This window comes from Euprymna scolopes, chromosome 5 (assembly GCF_053919585.1).
Source record: "Euprymna scolopes isolate OS-2025 chromosome 5, ASM5391958v1, whole genome shotgun sequence".
NCBI lineage: Eukaryota > Metazoa > Mollusca > Cephalopoda > Sepiida > Sepiolidae > Euprymna > Euprymna scolopes.
This window is the reverse complement of record NC_136486.1, coordinates 150355895-150374341: the sequence shown is the minus strand read 5'-3', so window position 1 is coordinate 150374341 and position 18447 is coordinate 150355895. Positions and strand designations below refer to the sequence as shown.

The window sequence follows — 18447 nt, the reverse complement described above, 5'->3', positions numbered from 1 at the left end:
CCTCACATGAGGAGAGGTGGGTGTTTTGTAATTATGCTGTACTTTCACCTAACAATTTAATTTAAAAAAATAGTGTGGTGACATAAGGGCAAAAGCACCAAACATGAACATTTTTTCTTTAACTCTAATTTTTTTTTTGGGGGGGGGAGGGGGTAATATTCTTCCTCAATCTGAAAAATGAAAACCAAAAAAAACTTTATTATTTTTTGCAAAGACCGTTAGCAAAATAAATAAATAACTAGCAGGAGCAATTTGTTGTGCCTTAATGTGCCTAAATATATGATGAATAGAAAAGCAGGAGTTGTACGATCTCACACATTTGTTGTGCCTTCTATTAACTAGCAGAGAAAGATCACTGTCAACCAAGGAAATAGTTTATCAGACTCTTGATTTTTTTTTAAATTTTACTTTGGTTAGTTTGAAGAGATCAATTGGCTCTCTCATGGAGCTAACACTGGACTTCTGTAGGGAAAATTGTGGAATCCAAAAAATAGCTTAATGTTAATGTGTCCACACATATGTGCATTATGTAGAATCAAGCTGTCGGTCAGGGGGACGTTGAAGAAAGAATCAAGATGGTGACACCCACAACTTTTATAACTAGCGGTCTCGCAAAATGACACAAAATCTTGCTGCTCATGTGCTGCTTAACTGCATAAAAGGTACTCTGTGGGGAGAACACAAACAGGCAGTTGTATGAGAATCCTTGGAGACTTGTTGCATGTTACTGAGTCTTGCCACTCCCCCCCCCCTTCTTTTTTGTGTTACGATTTCATAATGATTTAAATTTATATCTGACAGCATTTTTTAAACATTATCCCCTTTTATGGCTTCTATCTGAATTTTGCTACAACTTCATCCTCTTCATTGTGACTATTTCTTAAGATTTCTTTTCGTTAGACCAGTTCTTCCTACCACAACCAGTCTAATGTATATTTCTTTCAGAGATGATATCGTTTTTAAATCATTCTTGCGTGTGATGATGTATGAAAGTAAATCCTGGCCAGTACGGGTTGAGGACATGCGTTGCATGCAGAGAAATGAGAATGATGTAATAAATGTGTAATGTGAGTCTTAAAAACAGGTTTAGTTCTGATGACGTCAAAGAAAGATTGTACCTGGACAGTGATAGAGAGATGTGTGCATAACAGGTAACTTCAGTGGTTTGGCCACATAGAAAGAATGGATGCAAGTTCTTGGTAGAACGTAGCAAAGTCAGTTCACAGGGAAGGTCAACGGAAACATGAGAGAAAATGATAAAAATGGATTAGAGAGAAAAACCTAGCTGCTCATGTGCTGCTATATATATGCTATGATATAAGTTATTATGGAAGTCAATTTCTTGAAGCTGTCCAATGTCTGCAAGCATGTAAAACGAATGTTAAACTGATGATGATATATTAAACATCTTCTGTTTTTAGAAAAATATTTTTAAATGGGAAAAGCATATTTACAAAAACAAAATCCCACTCAGTCACTATTGCGGTCTCCAAGATGCCAAAAAAGCCTTCGATTAATAGTTTCTTCCCTCAAACTGTTAGACTTTGGAATTCCCTTCCTGTTTGTTGCTTCCTTAACCATACTAACCTGCAGAAGTTTAAATGTAATATGAACAGACATTTCACTGCTCAACTCCCCACAGTCCCCTATTAGACACAATTCTGAGTACTCCCTTATGTTCAAGCCTTGTTTGCATTGAAATGGAGTAAAAAAAAATAATGCCAAATAGGAATAGTGCCAAAAAAAAAATATTGCCAAATAGGAATAGTGCCAAAAAAAAAATAGTGCCAAATAGGAATAGTGCCAAAAAAAAAAAAAAATATTGCCAAATAGGAATAATGCCAAATAGTTATAATGCCAAATAGGCATAGTGTCAAATAGGAATAGTGCCAAATAGGAATAGTGCCAAAAAAAAAAAAATATTGCCAAATAGGAATAGTGCCAAATAGGAATAATGCCAAATAGGAATAATGCCAAATAGGAATAGTGCCAAATAAGAATAATGCCAAATAGGAATAATGCCAAATAGGAATAGTGCCAAATAGGAATAGTGCCAAATAGGAATAGTGCCAAATAGGAATAGTGCCAAAAAAAAAAAAAATATTGCCAAATATGAATAGTGCCAAATAGGAATAGTGCCAAAAAAAAAAAAAATAGTGCCAAATATGAATAGTGCCAAATAGGAATAGTGCCAAATAGGAATAGTGCCAAATAGGAATAGTGCAAAAAAAAAAATATTGCCAAATAGGAATAATGCCAACTAGGAATAGTGCAAAAAAAAATATTGCCAAATAGGAATAATGCCAAATCCTGCCTAAACTTATGTCATTTTTGTGTTTCTACAGAATTTGAACTGAACCAAACAGATTTGGGCCAAATTAAATTTAAAACTTGGGTTTGTTTAGATTTAGGGTTAAAAAAAAAGAAAAGAAAAAAAAACAGATCAGTTCAAATTCTGTACAAGCAGAGTTATTTTAAAAATTCACATGACTAAAATAGGAATTCAGCAAATATACTTAATTAAAAAAAAAGGGAAAAAACCGGCTTTGTATTAAATAAGAATTTTACATTGTAAACAGTATTTAAGTCTCATAAGTTTTCCACCCCAGACATTAATAATTATAGATTTCATTCAATAGTTGCTATTTTTCTTTAAAAAAAAAAAAAAAAAGGAAATAAACAAGGAGTCTTTTTGATGCTATTCCAAACCAGTAGGACATGCTTCCCTGGTTATTTACAAAATGATTGTAAGGTGGTAGCGTAGTAATCACTAATGGTGTAAGTTGAGTAGAATTTGATTATTTATGGGGACAGCTCTAGAAGAACTTGTTTACATTGGATTTGAAGATTACCATGTTGTATTCAACAGGGAAGTAGGCCAGCAGAGCAGTGCTCCACAGGCGAGCAGTTCTGGAAAATAAGCTTTATTCATGGAATCTGCGTATAGATTTAGGCATAGATAGAGAGTGGGGGAAATCGTTTATAGTGGTTGTAGCTAGTTGAATAATTTTTGTGAAAGTTTGGCAAGGGTGGGACCATTAGTCAAGTATTTGCCATGAAAACTTTCAGAAATAATAGAATGAGCCAAACACTTAGTAATTTATCCAGTACGTCGCATAGTCCAAATGTCTCAAATGATCCAAATTATCAATCCTCATCTCAAAAATTCAGAACGTAACCCTGTATACCATTTGAATAAGTGATTCTTAGAAGAAGCAGACAAACACATGCTTAGCTCCAATCTATAGTCCCCTCTAGCCAAACTTTCACAAAAAAACATTCGACTAGCTACAACCACTATCAACAATTTCCCTCACTGTCTATCTCTGCCTAAACCTAAGCACAGATTCTATGAACAAAGCTTTCTGTTAGAACAATCTGCCTGTGAGTGAAACACTGTTCCACTGGCCTGCATCCCAGCCGATTACAATATAGTGGCCTTCAAATCCAATGTAAACAAATTCTTGTTGAGCCATCCCTTTAAATAATCCAAATCCTATCCAATCTACACTATTAACTTACATTCATTAATTCTTATCCTCGAGTAGTCTCCTGGCCTTGATAAGTGGTGACTCCCTTGCAAAAAAAAAAAAAAAAAAAAATTTCAGCAACCTTAGCAGCAGATTGGGTATATGCCTTCCATTTTGGACATGGAATGAAAATCAGTGCTAAGATCTTCTCAAAACAAGAGGGACTTTCTCAAGGAAGGAGACATTCATTTCAGTTGGGGTAAAACAAGGATCAGAGCATTGGTGGTGAAAGAAGGAAAGCTTAGTTCTATAGATGTCCAGATTAATGAGCCACATTTTTTCCTAATTTCATCAAATACTCTAGATTTAAGAGAGAAAATCAGCAAGATCTTCATCACCAATGCTCTTCGAAGTGTTGCCATAGGAAATTGTGTTGTCTGCATAGATATCAATAAATAATGTCTGAACAAGCAGAAAATAATTAATGAAAACAAAGAAGTGGGTTGGTCCCAGAATAGATACTTGAAGCATACTAGCATTAATACAATGTGTTAAACCTGACAGTGATACAATACAAGAAAGAGAGAGTAGTAACCCTAGTTGAAGACAGTATCTCTAATGATGCTGGCGTAAACAGAGCTGAGCAGAAGATAACTAAATATCAAGGTCTGATATACAACATAAAAAACATTGGAATCACAGAAAGATCTCTATAATTTCTGTAATCATGGGAGGTACCAAAATCATAAAGAATTTCATAAACTACCTAGTGAATGTACCCAGTGAACTAGGCGCAAGACAAATCTAAACAATTGAGCTGAAAGGAATGGTTAGAATCCTCAAAAGATTATTCGGTTGGAATCTTATGTTGGAGTGTACTAGAATTTACAGGAAATATTAAAAGAACTCATGGGAGTTTTTGGTTAGCAAATGTAGAACAGTTGAGATAGCAAGGTTAGTTTACAGGAAGGCGAAGGAAAACTTAAGTGATAAGCATGGACTTTTGGACTTTAAAGAAAGAGGTGTAAATAAAGATCTGGCCCAGGATAGATTAGTCTCAGTTGATTTCTAAATGTGGTCAAACACGTGCCAGTATTTTGAACAGATATTAAATCGATTATAATGAGAATATACTTAACCGGAAAGCAAACATGTTCGAAATGAAACAGTGGAAAAATTATTCAAATATGACGTTGAAGCTTTCTTAAATAAAACAAAACAAAAACAAAAAAAAACACCCTGAAAAGTAATTTTTAAATTAATGTTTATAAGCCAAAGTCGAGTATTATGGTTGATATGTGCTTCTAAGCCACCTGCTACTTAGTAATAATGTAATGGTTATGAAATTAATCTTTTAATGATTTATATACATTTTATAATGAATACTTTTTTATCAATTTGTATTGTCCTTATTTACTGTAGCCTTGAGACTCAAAAAGGAAATGAGAATTGGGATTGATGTACATATTCCGCTAAACCCGCTTAGCAACAAAATCACACCTCTTCACTGTTGGGTTCCTAAATACCAGAAAGTTTTCTATTATTAGAATAGAAAACTTTCTGGTATTTAGTTTCTTCCTTCAAACAACTAGACTTTGGAATTCCCTTCCTGCTGCCTGCTTCTCTGTCTGTAAAGAAGTTTAAATGTCACATGAACCAACATCTTGTTAATCTTTCCTAGGTATGGTCCAAAATAGTAGCCCCTTACATCTAAGTGGTGATATGCCTTGTTAGGAGTGAACGGGAGTTTAAAAAAAAAAAAAAGGGACAAATAGTGTTCCCTCCTCATTCCAACTACTGCTGGCAGAGAGGCAACATGGTAATTATGTCCCTCTTCTGTTTTTAGAATTTGTCCATATCTTCTTTGTGTCTATTTTTCTATTGAAGTGTAATTTCTTGTCCGCTTTTTGTTTTTTTTATCTATTTCTTCCATTGTAATTTTCATGTTGATTATTGAATAAAATTGGTAACATCAGTAGAAAGCGTCAAACCATTTTTCTTGTATGGTTGGCAGGTAGTTACAAATAATATTAACTGCAAAAATAAATCCTTAGCAATTTCTCAAAGTATCAATCAGAATTTTAGTAAATTTAGTATAAAGAACCCTTGAAAGACTGGAGTATCTCCATTTATCTCATGATAAAGCCACAACTTCCTGGGCAAGACCCAGCTAATGGACGTATTGTGTGTATATACTTGGCATCAAAACTGGCCATGTTGCCCAACTTTCTCCCCAATCTGAAATTAAACAAAACGTAATGAAATAAAATGATACCCTCAACAAATACCATGATTAAACTGGACAATTATGCAAACAAAACCAATTCACCTCCTCTCTTGAGGTTCGCATTCACAAATATCCGTAAAAATGTTAGAAGTAATCTAGACGTAGAGTCTTATCTCAAAGTAAACTTCTTGGATATCTTAGCATTAAGTGAAACAAAACTACTTTCCTCAATCCTGTCTAACTATGTTAACATGACAAGATATCTTCCTCTCTATCGTAAAGACTAGGATAGATATATGCATGGGATTGGAGTCTATATTTGAAACACCCTCCCCTGTAGGACTGTACTCTAATCAATCATGTATCTGATAGTATAGATGCAGCACTCTCCTTAGATAGTAATGCCCAAATACAGGTGTACAGTGACTTTAATGTCTACCATAAAAATAGGCTTGGTTTCCCAGGTTACACAGATGCAGCTGAATGCTCTACTTATAAGTTCTCTATAGTCCATTCCCTCACACAGACAGTCATGTTCCCAACCTGCTTCCCAGATAGCTTCACTTCTAGGCTTATTCCTTACCACAGTACCTGAGGATTGTGTAATTAAGGCTCACAATCCATTCGGAAATGCAGATCACCTAGTGATATCAGTAGACATCACACTCAAATCCGAACCCCCAAGGTAAGGAGCCATTGTTCAAAATGACAAGATATTATAAAAGGACTGACTGGGAAGCGATTAGAGAACATATCAGAAATGCCCCATGGATGAATATCTTCTCTCTCCCTGCTGAACAATGTGCCAATAAGACAACTGAATGGTGCAAATCGGGTATTGAAACACATCTCCCCGCTCAAAAGTATTATTATAGCAAGCCCCTCTCACCCTCATGGTTTACTAGAAATTGTGCAGCTGCCATTACACAAAGACAGCTACCACTCCACCAGTTTGTACGTCATAAGTCAAATGCAAATAGGCAAAAATAGATGCTAGAAATCATTGTAAGAGAGTAATAACCACAACCAAAAGAAGACATGCTGAAATAACCAGGGAACGCATAGAACCGCAGAAGATAGGAATTCGCGATTTCTGGAAAATTTATAATAGTGTAATGAATAAAGGTCAATCAGTAATTCTCCCACTATCCAACAACCAGAAGGTTGCATACACGGTAACCGAAAAGGTGGAACAGCTTGCTCAGTAATTTGCCTCCAACTCCACCCTAGAGCCAACAAACAACTCCCTCACAAATTTCCCTATGCAGATGGGAGCAACAATTGATAATCTGAAAATCACCCCCTTCTCATGTCCACGATATCACAAAAATTTTAGACACCTTCAAGGTGTGTGGGCCTAATCTCATCCCTGCTATACTAATTAAGAAATGCTCAGCTGAGCTAGCCGCTGTATATTCAAAACTCTACAACAAATGTCTTGCTGAATCCGGCTTCCCTAATAGCTGGAAGATAGCCTCTGTGGTATCAGTGTACAAGAATTCTGGTGAAAGGAACAGACTCTCAATTATTGCCCTCTTCGCTAAAATTTTGGAGACGCTAATTAATCAAGCACTAGTCCACCACCTTGCAGAAGATAATCTTCTTTCTGGCAAACAGTACGGATTTATGAAATGTCATTCTACTGCAGATATTTTAATAGTCATCTCTGAATGCATATATCATGCATTGCATAAAGCAGATGAAACCAGGGCTGTAACCCTCAATATATCCAAGGCCTTTGACAAAATCTGGCATGGAGGGCTGCTAATGAAAATTAAATCATATGGTATAACTGAACAAATACTAAATATAATTGGATCCTTCTTAGACAATAAGACCATACAGGTTGTCATTGATGCACGTTCATCCAAGTAGCATAACATTAATGTGAGAGTGCCGCAGGAGTCGACCCTTGGGCCACTATTATTTCTGATATTCATCAATGACCTCCCCGATAATATGAAATCTGAGATGGATATATTTGCTGATGATACAACGCTCTATAACATGCATGAGGGAAGAATGGATGCACACAAATCCAAGACAATTACTGAATCCTTAGAAAACGACCTCCAGAACGTAGTGGAATCAGGACAAAAATGGAAAGTAAGACCATCATGCTCTCCTTTAACAATTACAAGAAGCCTTTTCAACCACTGATATCCATGACAAATAACTCCCTACCTGAGAATTTGTCCTTCAAACCCCTCGGTTTAACATTCACAGGAAATATGAACTGGAACAAATACATTGAGGACATTGCGAAGACTGCTGCAAGGAAAGTGGGCTCCCTCTATCGTGCTAGAAAGCTCCTCACACCTGAGAGTATTCTGTACCTCTACAAGGTCACCATTCGCCCATGCATGGAGTATTGTTGCTATATCTGGGCTGGTGCATCTACCATTAGTCTCTCCCTTTTGGATAGGGTCCAAAAAAGTCTTCAATCTAATAGGTCCCACTTTGTCAACTTGGCTCCAACCCCTGTCCCATCGCTGCAATGTTGCATCCCTGTGCTTGTTTTACATGTATTTTAATGTGCCCTGATGAACTCATTGCACTTGTGCCCCCTCGACGTACATATCCCTGACAAATCCGCTTAGCAACAAAATCACACCTCTTCACTGTTAAAGTCCCTAAAAAGAAAGCTTTCTAATTTAAAAGCTTTTTTCCCTACAACGGTTAGTTTTTGGAATTCTCTTCCTGCAATCTGCTTCCCAAACTGTACTAACATGCAAAGTTCAAATGCAATACAAATAAAAATGGTGTGATTGTTCTATTGTTACAGTAGATATCTCACTGCTGATGCAATTCTCTACCTATATAAGAGTCGAGTACGTCAAAGGATGGAGTAGGTTGCCACATCTGGGCAGGAGCTCTTAGAAGCAGCTTATCCTGCCTTGACAGAGTTCAAGTGGAGATGCTCTTTTCTCTTCCCTGAAGCCTCTTTCTCAGAGAAGAGAACCTACTAATGATTACTACGACATTTTCCCCATTGACTACTCTATACTCATTAACCCTTATCCTCGAGTGGTCTCTGGGCCTCGATAAGTGGTGACTCCTTTGTAAAAACAAAAAAATAAAAAAGGCTTTACCTTCTTACCCTTTGAGAAGGAGGTAGTTTATTGCTAATCTACCAGAGAATGCAAATGGAGTTCCCCACATATTTTTTGCAGATCAGAGTGCCTTTCCCCAAACCCCACTTTCCTAACCTTGTTTCACATCTTTCTGTCGTAGGAAGGAGATAAATATAGAACAAGCCAGAGGATCGCAGTGTGATCAGTCATCAAACCCAGCAACAACAAGCCAACAGCCCTTTTTAGGGCAAGTTTTCACAAACTACAAATATGCAAACAAATTGCCTTTTTCAGGTCATTTCACTTTTTGTTGGTGCCTCCTTTCTGGCGGACATGATTTCTGCCTGCAGATGCTCCTACATCTCGAACATCCTACATTTTCCAGTTCTCATCAATAACTTCCTGCCAATTCAACTCTTAGACATGTCCATACATACCAGACCCCCTTAAAACACTTCATTATACTTCAGCACCATCCAAATTAAATTTTGTGTGATGTCATCCTTGCTTCATTTATTTGCGGACAGTTCATAGTTGTATCACAACATTTCAACCAACTAATCCTCTGGCCTTCGTTAGGTGGTTAACCGCAACGGGATAGGAATGCTGAGTCTTAACTGTATCCTCAGTAATTACTGTCTCCCATAGTTGTTGTCTCACCATGTTTTGACCAACTAATCTTCTGATGGAAGGCCATAATTACTGAGGATACAGTTGTTCCATCAAATGGTTAACCACCTGATGAAGGCCAGAGGATTAGTAGGCCAGAACATCGTGAAACAACAACCATGAAGACGAGGATAACAGTCTGCAAATAAATATACAAATTACTTATCTCCAAGAATTCCAATAATAAAATGTCATTCTTGCTATCTAATTTCCAGTGACATTACCCAGTCCATTTCTCTGCTGGCTTGTTCCCAGTAAGACTGCCAGTATCTCCAACCTTTTTCCTGTTATTTTTGTATTTTTTCAATAAATATGATTAACTGTCTAAAAAACAGGTGCAAACCTCAGATTCTATGCAGCATGTAATGTTTAGTGGCAAACACACAAAAAAAAAAAAAATATTAAAGACAGCATTTGCGAAAGGTGCTTTTGAGGCCTGCAATAGGCTCAGATGAGTTACCTGGACCAAAGAATCGGTGGACGTGTATGCAGCAAAAATAAGGAGACTACCACTAGTTTCTCACTCTGAGACAGGGTCACAAAAAAAAGTCACAAATCTGATAGGTTTTGCACTATTGACCAAGCTTCAACCTCTGTCCCATCACCACAATGTTACATTCCTATACTTGTTTTACAAGTACTTTAATGGAATGTGCCTTGATGAACTTGTATCAATTGTGTGACTTGACATACATAGTTCCAATTAACCCGACAAGCAGTAAAATCACACCCCTTCATTGATGAGGTTGCTAGACACCTGAATGGCTGCTACTCTAAGTGTTTATCCTTCTCAAACTATTAGATTTTGAAATTCTGAAGTATTGAAATAAAAGTTTTGAACTACCGAATACCATTTTATGCACAAAAAAGTCTGTGGTCCTTTTTCTCCCACTGACCCGTGAATTAACCATGCAAAAAAAACAAAAAAAAAACTTTTTTACCCCACTTACACGCGAATTGACCATATGAAAAAAAAAAAATCAGTCGTTCTTTACAATTTTATGCACACAAAAAAAAATCCGTGGTCCTTTTTCTCCTACTGACCCGTGAATTAACCACGCAAAAAAATCCCCCCCCCACTTACACGCGAATTGACCACCCTTGGACGCTTGTTTCCATGACTTGTCACAAATTCCCTCCTCGCTTCTTGCTTCCTGACTATATTAAAATGCAGAAATTTAAATGTAATGTGAACAGACATCTTGCTACTCAGCCCCACATAGTCCCATGTTAAGCATAATCCCAAATAGTAGCTCCACACATTCAAGTGGTGATATGCATTGTCTGGGGTGAAAAAGAATAACTAAATAAGTTAATCTGGACAAATGCGTGTGCTGTCACTCACGCTCACACGCAAATAAACAACCGTTTATTAATTTCCCCGCGCATTTGCAGAAAAATAAGTTCTTCCAGCAACAACATAATTTCAAACACGCCCACGCGCTTTTCTCACAACAACAAAAGTAAAATGGACATATTTCTGGGGGACGTAGTTGAAGGCAGTACCACGTGACATAAGCGACCAATGAGAAAATTTAGAAGACTGTCTTTTTAACGCTTTTCCAAAAACCAAATACCAGGAGCAGCAATCTCGTGCTGGAGCCAGTCCAAAAAGTATTTAAACGCAACAAACATTCTTTCTCCCCTTTTTCCCTCCTTTCTTCTTCTCTTCCCGCTCCGACGTGACACGAGAACATGCCTCTCGTTTTCATCTCATCGTCACTTTCAAAGCTGTCGAAACCATAATTACACACGCTTGCGGGCACCCAAAAATCACACTTATGCACGCACACACACACACACACACCCATTCCACACATTTTCTATAAGAATTAATAACAATGGATTACTTTCCTCATGGGACTTTTGAATAAGACAAACTTCGCCAGTTAAAACACAAACCTTGAAATAAGGACATTATTTTCATAAAAGACTTTCACATTCTAATCTTATTATTTTAATGAAAGACTTTCATCTAACATGACCTTTTAATCTTAATAATTCCACAAAGGATTTTTCACCTACTTTGAATATTCTAATCATAATGATTTCACAAGAACTTTTACCGATCGGACCTTTGCTTGTTCATCTTGTTATTTTTGTTGAAAAATAAATACGGTGCATTTTAAATGAGAAGAAGGTGTGATTTTGTTTTATTCCTTTCTTTTTTATTATTTTGTTTGGGGCAGATAAATTTAATTTCACTTAAACTTCTTTTCCCCTACATGTGTCTCGTCGCTCGGCAATTGTCGTGGGATCACCAGCATCGGACACTGTAACAGGATAAACGAGAACGACACAGTACTAAACAGAACAAAAACAAAACAAAAAACTTTATTGATTATTAGCCACTAATACAGGTGGTAACTTCACTCTTTCACGTGAAAGTAGGAAGGGTTACACAAATAGGAAACAACGGTAGGGAGGTCGTCGGTAAGAGGTGGTATACACGCATCAGTTACAAAGTAATGAAAAATTTATCGAGGAAAATAAAAACGCAAAGGGGGGACGGAGATAACGTACACAATAATCGCCTCAGGAAATTAAGATAAAAAGAGTGCGCATTTGCTATTTAAAACACGACGCCGTTTCAAAGCGGTATTCAAACAACTGGTGTATGCTCGCAACCATGTTCGTTTAAAGCGGTCACGTGATTTTTATATTTGTAAAAAATGAAGTAATAGTTGTTAATAGCAGAAAGCAAACAGAAATTTTTTAAGTAATCGTGTTAAATCGTCAAAATAATAGACGAAAGAAAATAGACCACGCCTGCAGTTTTACATTCCCAAGCAAATTTAAAAAGCTATTCTTAATATGAAGAAGGAATGAGGGGGGGGTATTAACACACGTTGCATGGACGGAACTCTCCTAAAATGAAAACAATTTGCTGATGGATGTTAAACTGCATTAGTGCCGAATATAGTCCAACTTTTTCATTGTAATTTCACTACACTATTCCAAAGTCATTCCACTGAAATCTCGATTATGAAATAAGGTTAAAAAAAAAGAAAAGAAAACGTAGATTTCTTTGAGTGCAAATAAATGAATGAAATAAGAACCCCTACTTTAAGGAGGGGTGAACAATAGTGCTTAGATGTCTGGTGATGCCCAGGAACAACTTAATTGTATGTCCATTAATTTCGAGTACAAGTCCTAGTACTGAGAAATATGAAAAAGGAAGATTGAATATTATTGGCGGTCACCCCTACCACATTTAAAAGCCCGTGTTACAAGGTTTTAATCTTGAAATTTAATATGTTTAACTGGAATGTCAAATAGTATACAAACATTAACAAATTAAAACGGTGCAATTGTAGAATATGGACGCCGCTTTAAAATATCACTTGTTTAGGATATATTTGGGATAAAATGGATTTGTTTTAAATTGTATTCGTCGCCCTGAAACAAAATTATATTTTGCTTTTATTTTTAGTCTACAAATTCGAACTTTAATTTGTATAGAAGACTCATATCAACCCTAACGTTTCTCATTAGGCTTTCCGGAACAAACCAGAAATGACAGAGTCATCGCCGAACAGTTACTTAGTACTAGCATTAAATGAAACAACCTTTTCATTTTTCCCCCTGACTTAAGATTGAGGTAAATTACCATAACCTCGTAACGGGTTTTAAACATTGTTTTTCCAAATCACTATGCCTATTAACTCCCCCTCCTCAAACGAGGGCAAAATTAGATGCTACGTCGGTTTTACTGTGGGGGCAATCCAGTTCCCAGAAAAAGAGGTGCTTCGAATTGGGATAAAAAAATACAATAAAATTGCCCCAATCTAGAAAAACAGAGAAAAAAGTATAACATTAAAATATTTCATTGGAAATATTTTTCAACTATATATATAAACTTTAACCTAATCAAAATGGGCAATATTGACACTTTCCGTCAAAAGAAACAAAATGGAGGTCAGAATAGAGTTTTATGTAAAAACGGAAACTGACTGAGAGTAAAACGAAATACGAAACCAGCAAACTACTCAAACTTAAAGAAACTGCGTGGATGTTCTTTTTATTTGTTATATATAACAGGTACATATTTAAAATTGCACTTATGGTAGCAATTAAAAAATTTTAAAAAATACAGAAATCTGATCTTGAGCGCGTGGTACAGTGGGGGAAGAGGTGGCTGGTTAGTTTTAATGCATCTAAAACCCAGCTCCTATCTTTACATCATCAACGCTCTGATCCCTATCTGGCATCAACTGAAATGGATGGCTCTCGACTAGGGGAAGCTCCATGCTTTGATAAGCTTCTGAGCTTGAACTTTACTCCTGACCTGAAATAGAACACGTACATCAAGTCTATTGCCAAGGTTGCTGGAACAATGGTAGAATCCTTCTACCGCTCCAGAAGATATCTCACTGCTGATGCAATTCTCTACTTATATAAAAGCCAAGTACGTCTAAGGATTGAGTACTGTTGCCACATCTGGGCAGGAGCGGCTAAAAACACTCTATCCTGCCTTGACAGAGTACAAAATAGGCTTTGTGGCTTAGTGGGAGATGCCCTTTTCTCTTCCTTGCAACCTCTCTCCCACAGGAGAGACGTTGCGAGCCTGTCTTTGTTTTATCGTTACTTCCATGGCAGGTGCTCGTCTGAGCTCCAATCCCTGGTCCCCCCTCGCCAATCTTTCACGAAAAACACGCGTCTAGCTGAAACCACTGTGAAAAATTTTCCCCACTCTTTATCTGTACCAAAACCAAAACATACATTCCATGAACAAAGCTTTCTTAGAAGTGCACGCCTGTGGAACTCTGTTCCGTCTGCCTGTTTCCCACCTAACTAAAACTTGGATGTCTTCAGGTCCAACATAAACAAATTCCTTTATCAAATCTCAACATTAACGTACTGTACACGCAATAACCCTTATCCCCGAGTGACTTCCGGGCCTTGATAAGTGGTGACCACCTTGTAAAAAAAAAAAAAAAAAAAAAAAAAAAAAAAAGAAAGGTCAGTATGTACGTGCCAGTCGCGAAAGGAAGATAAAATATATTTTTTAAAAATTAGTAAGTTGATCAAGTATTTTTTTTTATTCGATGAAATCAAATTCTACGACAAAGTCGTAGTTTTTCTCGCGGCCATTATGAAATCTGATAAAATAAACAAAGAGACAACTTAATTCGAAGTGTCGAGGTCAAAATCAGCCTTATGTTCATTAGTTTAGTAGTAACATTAATAAAGACGTCTGTTCAATTGTAAGGTAATTTTGTTGTTTGCTTATATTTTTTCATGCACTAGGCGCCCCCCAAAAAAGGGCTACATGGAGGGAATGGAAATATTTCTCACAGTAGGTACTTCTACAGTTTATCGTCGAAAATGGAGATGCCATTTTTGTCAGACACCTGTCATTAGAATCAGAGGGAGAAATCAGTATTTTAAACTATGACCGAAGTAGGAAATAAATAACAAAAAAAAAAATGAAACTAGATATTAACTACTTCCGGGAAAAAACATGGAAAAAAAGCAAATAAAGAAAGTGAAAGAGATATCCGTAATTATTCAATTGAAACTGTTTCGATTTAATTAATGAAAACAGAAAAGCTTTTCATGAAACGTATATATTTTTATTATTAAAACAGAAAATGAAAATGACATATTCATAATTGTTTAAACTGGGCGAGCGCCATTTGAAAACCAAAACATTGTATAAAAATGTGTCAAAATATAATTGAAAATACATTTATTGAAAAGTCTTATTAAAAAAATATAATTTTAATAAATTTTGCAATTTTTTTTTATTTCTTTATTACTTCAGTCATAGTTTAAAATACTGATTTCTTCCTCTGATTTTAATGACAGATGCCCGAAAAAAAAATGGCGTCTCTATTTTCGGAGATAAACTGTAGAAGTACCAAATCGTAAATTCTGATTTCCTTAGTTTAAAAAAAAAACTACTTGATCAATTTACGTAATTTTTTTTTGGGGGGGGGGGGAATATGACATCTTCGTTCCGTGACGAGTACGTACATTTTTTTTTTTTTTTTTTTTTTTTAATAAGTGTAATTCTGAATATGCATCCGTTTTGTTTGTATTTACATTTCTGTTTGCAGATATCAATCTCAAACTGTTTCGACCACTTCCAATTCTTTTCGTAAAAATAATGATTGGAAATATCCAGGTTGAAATGGCTCTTTAAAAGCATCACAAAAACGAAAGTAAAAGAGCTGCTGCGAATGTCGAGTAGCTATAGTTTACTTAATCATTCATTCACTTTTATTATTATTATTATTATTATTATTATTATTATTCTAGTTTTTAAATAGATAGTTGTCGTTACAATTACTGTTTCTACTCTACTTCCGCTATATCCTCCCCATGTTCAGAATGTTTCTTTTAACGCCGTTATTTCTAAATAGAAAAGCCTTCTAATATGGAGAGGTGGAGGGGGGGGCTTCCTGTACCTATTCTGTACGTTTAACTAACAATTTAATAAACAAAAGATGCTATAAAAAGAAAAACAACATCAAAAAACGAATGAGCAACCGGAAAGGAAGTCAAAACAGTGATTGTAAAGATAAATAAATATACTGTTAAGAAAGTTGTATAAATGCGGGCTTGATTTAAAGCGCAATTCAAAGTTGATTATAGCGCTTTCAACCTTCCGTAGATGAAAAGACCGGTGACTCGCGTACTTTACTTTCAAGAAATAAATGAAGCAGTTTTCTTATGAGTGCGATCCCGCACCAGCAGGAAATACGTAAAAATGAAAATAAAAACACGTGATTTATTGCTTATTCTGTACATAAATTCAAAATTTAATATAAATAAAAATCCGGTTTTGTTTCTTTGTACAAGTACTGTTTGTGTATTTCAGGGAAAACAAGATACAAATTTCACTTCGATTTGATATTTTGGTGCTAATGCAGAGAGTGATCCGCGCTATTTTTTAAATCGTATTTCCACGTTTAATTGAAGTTTTATGTTTTTTTATTCAATTGTAAGGTTAAAGTACAGAATAGGTACAAAACACCCCCCTCACCATGTTAAGAATGGCTTTTTAAATAATAACGTTATTATTTCAGCACAGATCACTCTCTGCATGAATACCGATATTTTTTTTATTGGTGCTTCTACAGAATTTGAACCGAATCAAACGGATTTTTACTAAATTAAACCTAATTCTTAAGTTAGGGTTAGTTTAGGGGCACCGGCAGGGCTATGTTAGGATTAATATTATTTTTAAGGATTTAAAACAAAACGGTTCGGTTCAAATTCTGTAGAAGCACTTTTTCATTATTTTTCTGTATTAACACAGAATACGGACCATGCTATTTTTATATAGGATTTTCGGTATTTTTTTATGACCTGCCCACGCGTAGTATAAATACTCCCAACCACCCCATGTTAAGAACGGCTTTCGGAATAAACACTCCCCACCCTCCCCATGTTAAGAACGGCTTTCGAGCTTGAGGGGGGGGGTTACTCCGAAAGCCGTTCTGAACATGGGGAGGATGGGGTGTTTATAATATGATGGGATGGGTACGTCGTAAAAAATTACCAGATTTTCAAGTTAAATTCAATTTTTACAGTATCTTTTGTTTATTAAATAGTTACGTTAAAGAAAAAGACACTTAACGCCTCTCCCTATGTTAAGAATGGGTTTCTAAATAATAACGTGCCAGACCTGGACGCGAATAATCACTTCCCTATATATTAGTGTCCAATCAATAATAATCCATTGAAAAATTGGGGGGAGAGAGAGAGAGAGAGAGAGAGGGGGAAAAAAAACGAAAGCCGTTCTAAACGTGGGGAGGTTGGAGGTGTTTATTCAAAAGCCGATTGGGGGGGGATTCTCGTTCTCGCCAATAACGTTACTATTTCAGCATGGTCCGTATTCTACATACGTACAGAATTTTCTTGTTAGTGTTTTATTGTTATTGTTTTGTTTTTTGTTTGTTTGTTTTTTACTGTCGGTTTTGATTGCGTAACTAGCGCACTTTTTTTTCTGGAAAAAAAAATGGAAAACGAGTAATAATACCGATGTCTACATGACAAACACTACATAAGTAAAAATTGATGGTTGGAAAATACGAAACATGACCTACCAATGGTCAACTGCTGCTGTTGTTGATGATGCTAACGGTGGTTGCAAATCGGTAATGTCGCTTATTCTAACTGTTGTCCACGTTAGTGTTGTCATGGTCATACTCAGGTTGCCGGCATGGTAAGAGGCGTTATCTCCCATCCAGTGAAGAAGAAGAAGAAGAAAAAAAAAATGAGAATAGTTAATCCCGGAATTAAGGTATACTCGATCCCGTGTGGTCGTAGACGGAGTGTCACATAGCAAAGTGACGTCACGCCGCGCGAAAGCAAGCGCAGCTATCTGTGACGTCACTATCACATGATTTTTTTTTTTTCTGGGGAAAACTAAACGCGCACGTTGCAGTTTCAAATTCCGCCAGTCGCGCACTATTTTCGATATTTGCCAAAAAATGGTCTTCAGCAGTTTCATGGCAACTAAACAACTTATATATTTTTTAAATAGTGTTTTATTTAAAAAAAAAAAAAATAATAAAATAACATTAAAAACAGAATGTTGCAGCAACTTTAATCCAACACGCAAAACGTGATCAAGATTACAAACCGGTAAACACATGGCGAATATATAAATCAACGAAGAAGAACATTAATTTTTTATATTTATTTATTATATTTTTAATAACCTTTTCAGTAATTTAATAAAATCATACACAGGTAGTTTGTTTGTGCGTGCGTATGTGTTCGTGCGCGTGCGTGCGCTAGTGCGTGTGTGTGCGTACGATGTGTATGAAAAAGAGAAAGAGAGAGGAGAAGAGAGAGGGGGGGCTCAAGTGCCCCGAGAACGATTTCTAACCCTAAAATTATATAATTAAAAATGATAGATACACCCGTTTGGAGGCGGGAGTGATTATATAAGATTACCCCACATTCTAGTAAGGATCGGTTGCAATAATACCTGAGTTTTCAAAAGAAAAGAAAAATATTTTACCAAATGCTTGGAGTTATCTCCCTTTTT

The 18447-nt window shown here is 36.1% G+C and overlaps 1 protein-coding gene across 1 annotated transcript in view; it reads right to left on the bottom strand.

Annotated features, from left to right (window-relative positions):
* LOC145277020 (leucine-rich repeat serine/threonine-protein kinase 1-like) overlaps positions 1–17785 on the bottom strand; it is a 611216-nt gene extending 593431 nt beyond the window's left edge. Inside the window, exon 1 of the mRNA XM_080128624.1 lies at positions 17498–17785. The gene's annotated coding sequence lies outside the window, so the exon portion shown is untranslated. The remainder of the gene's footprint in view (positions 1–17497) is intronic.
* Positions 17786–18447: the final 662 nt, after the last annotated feature.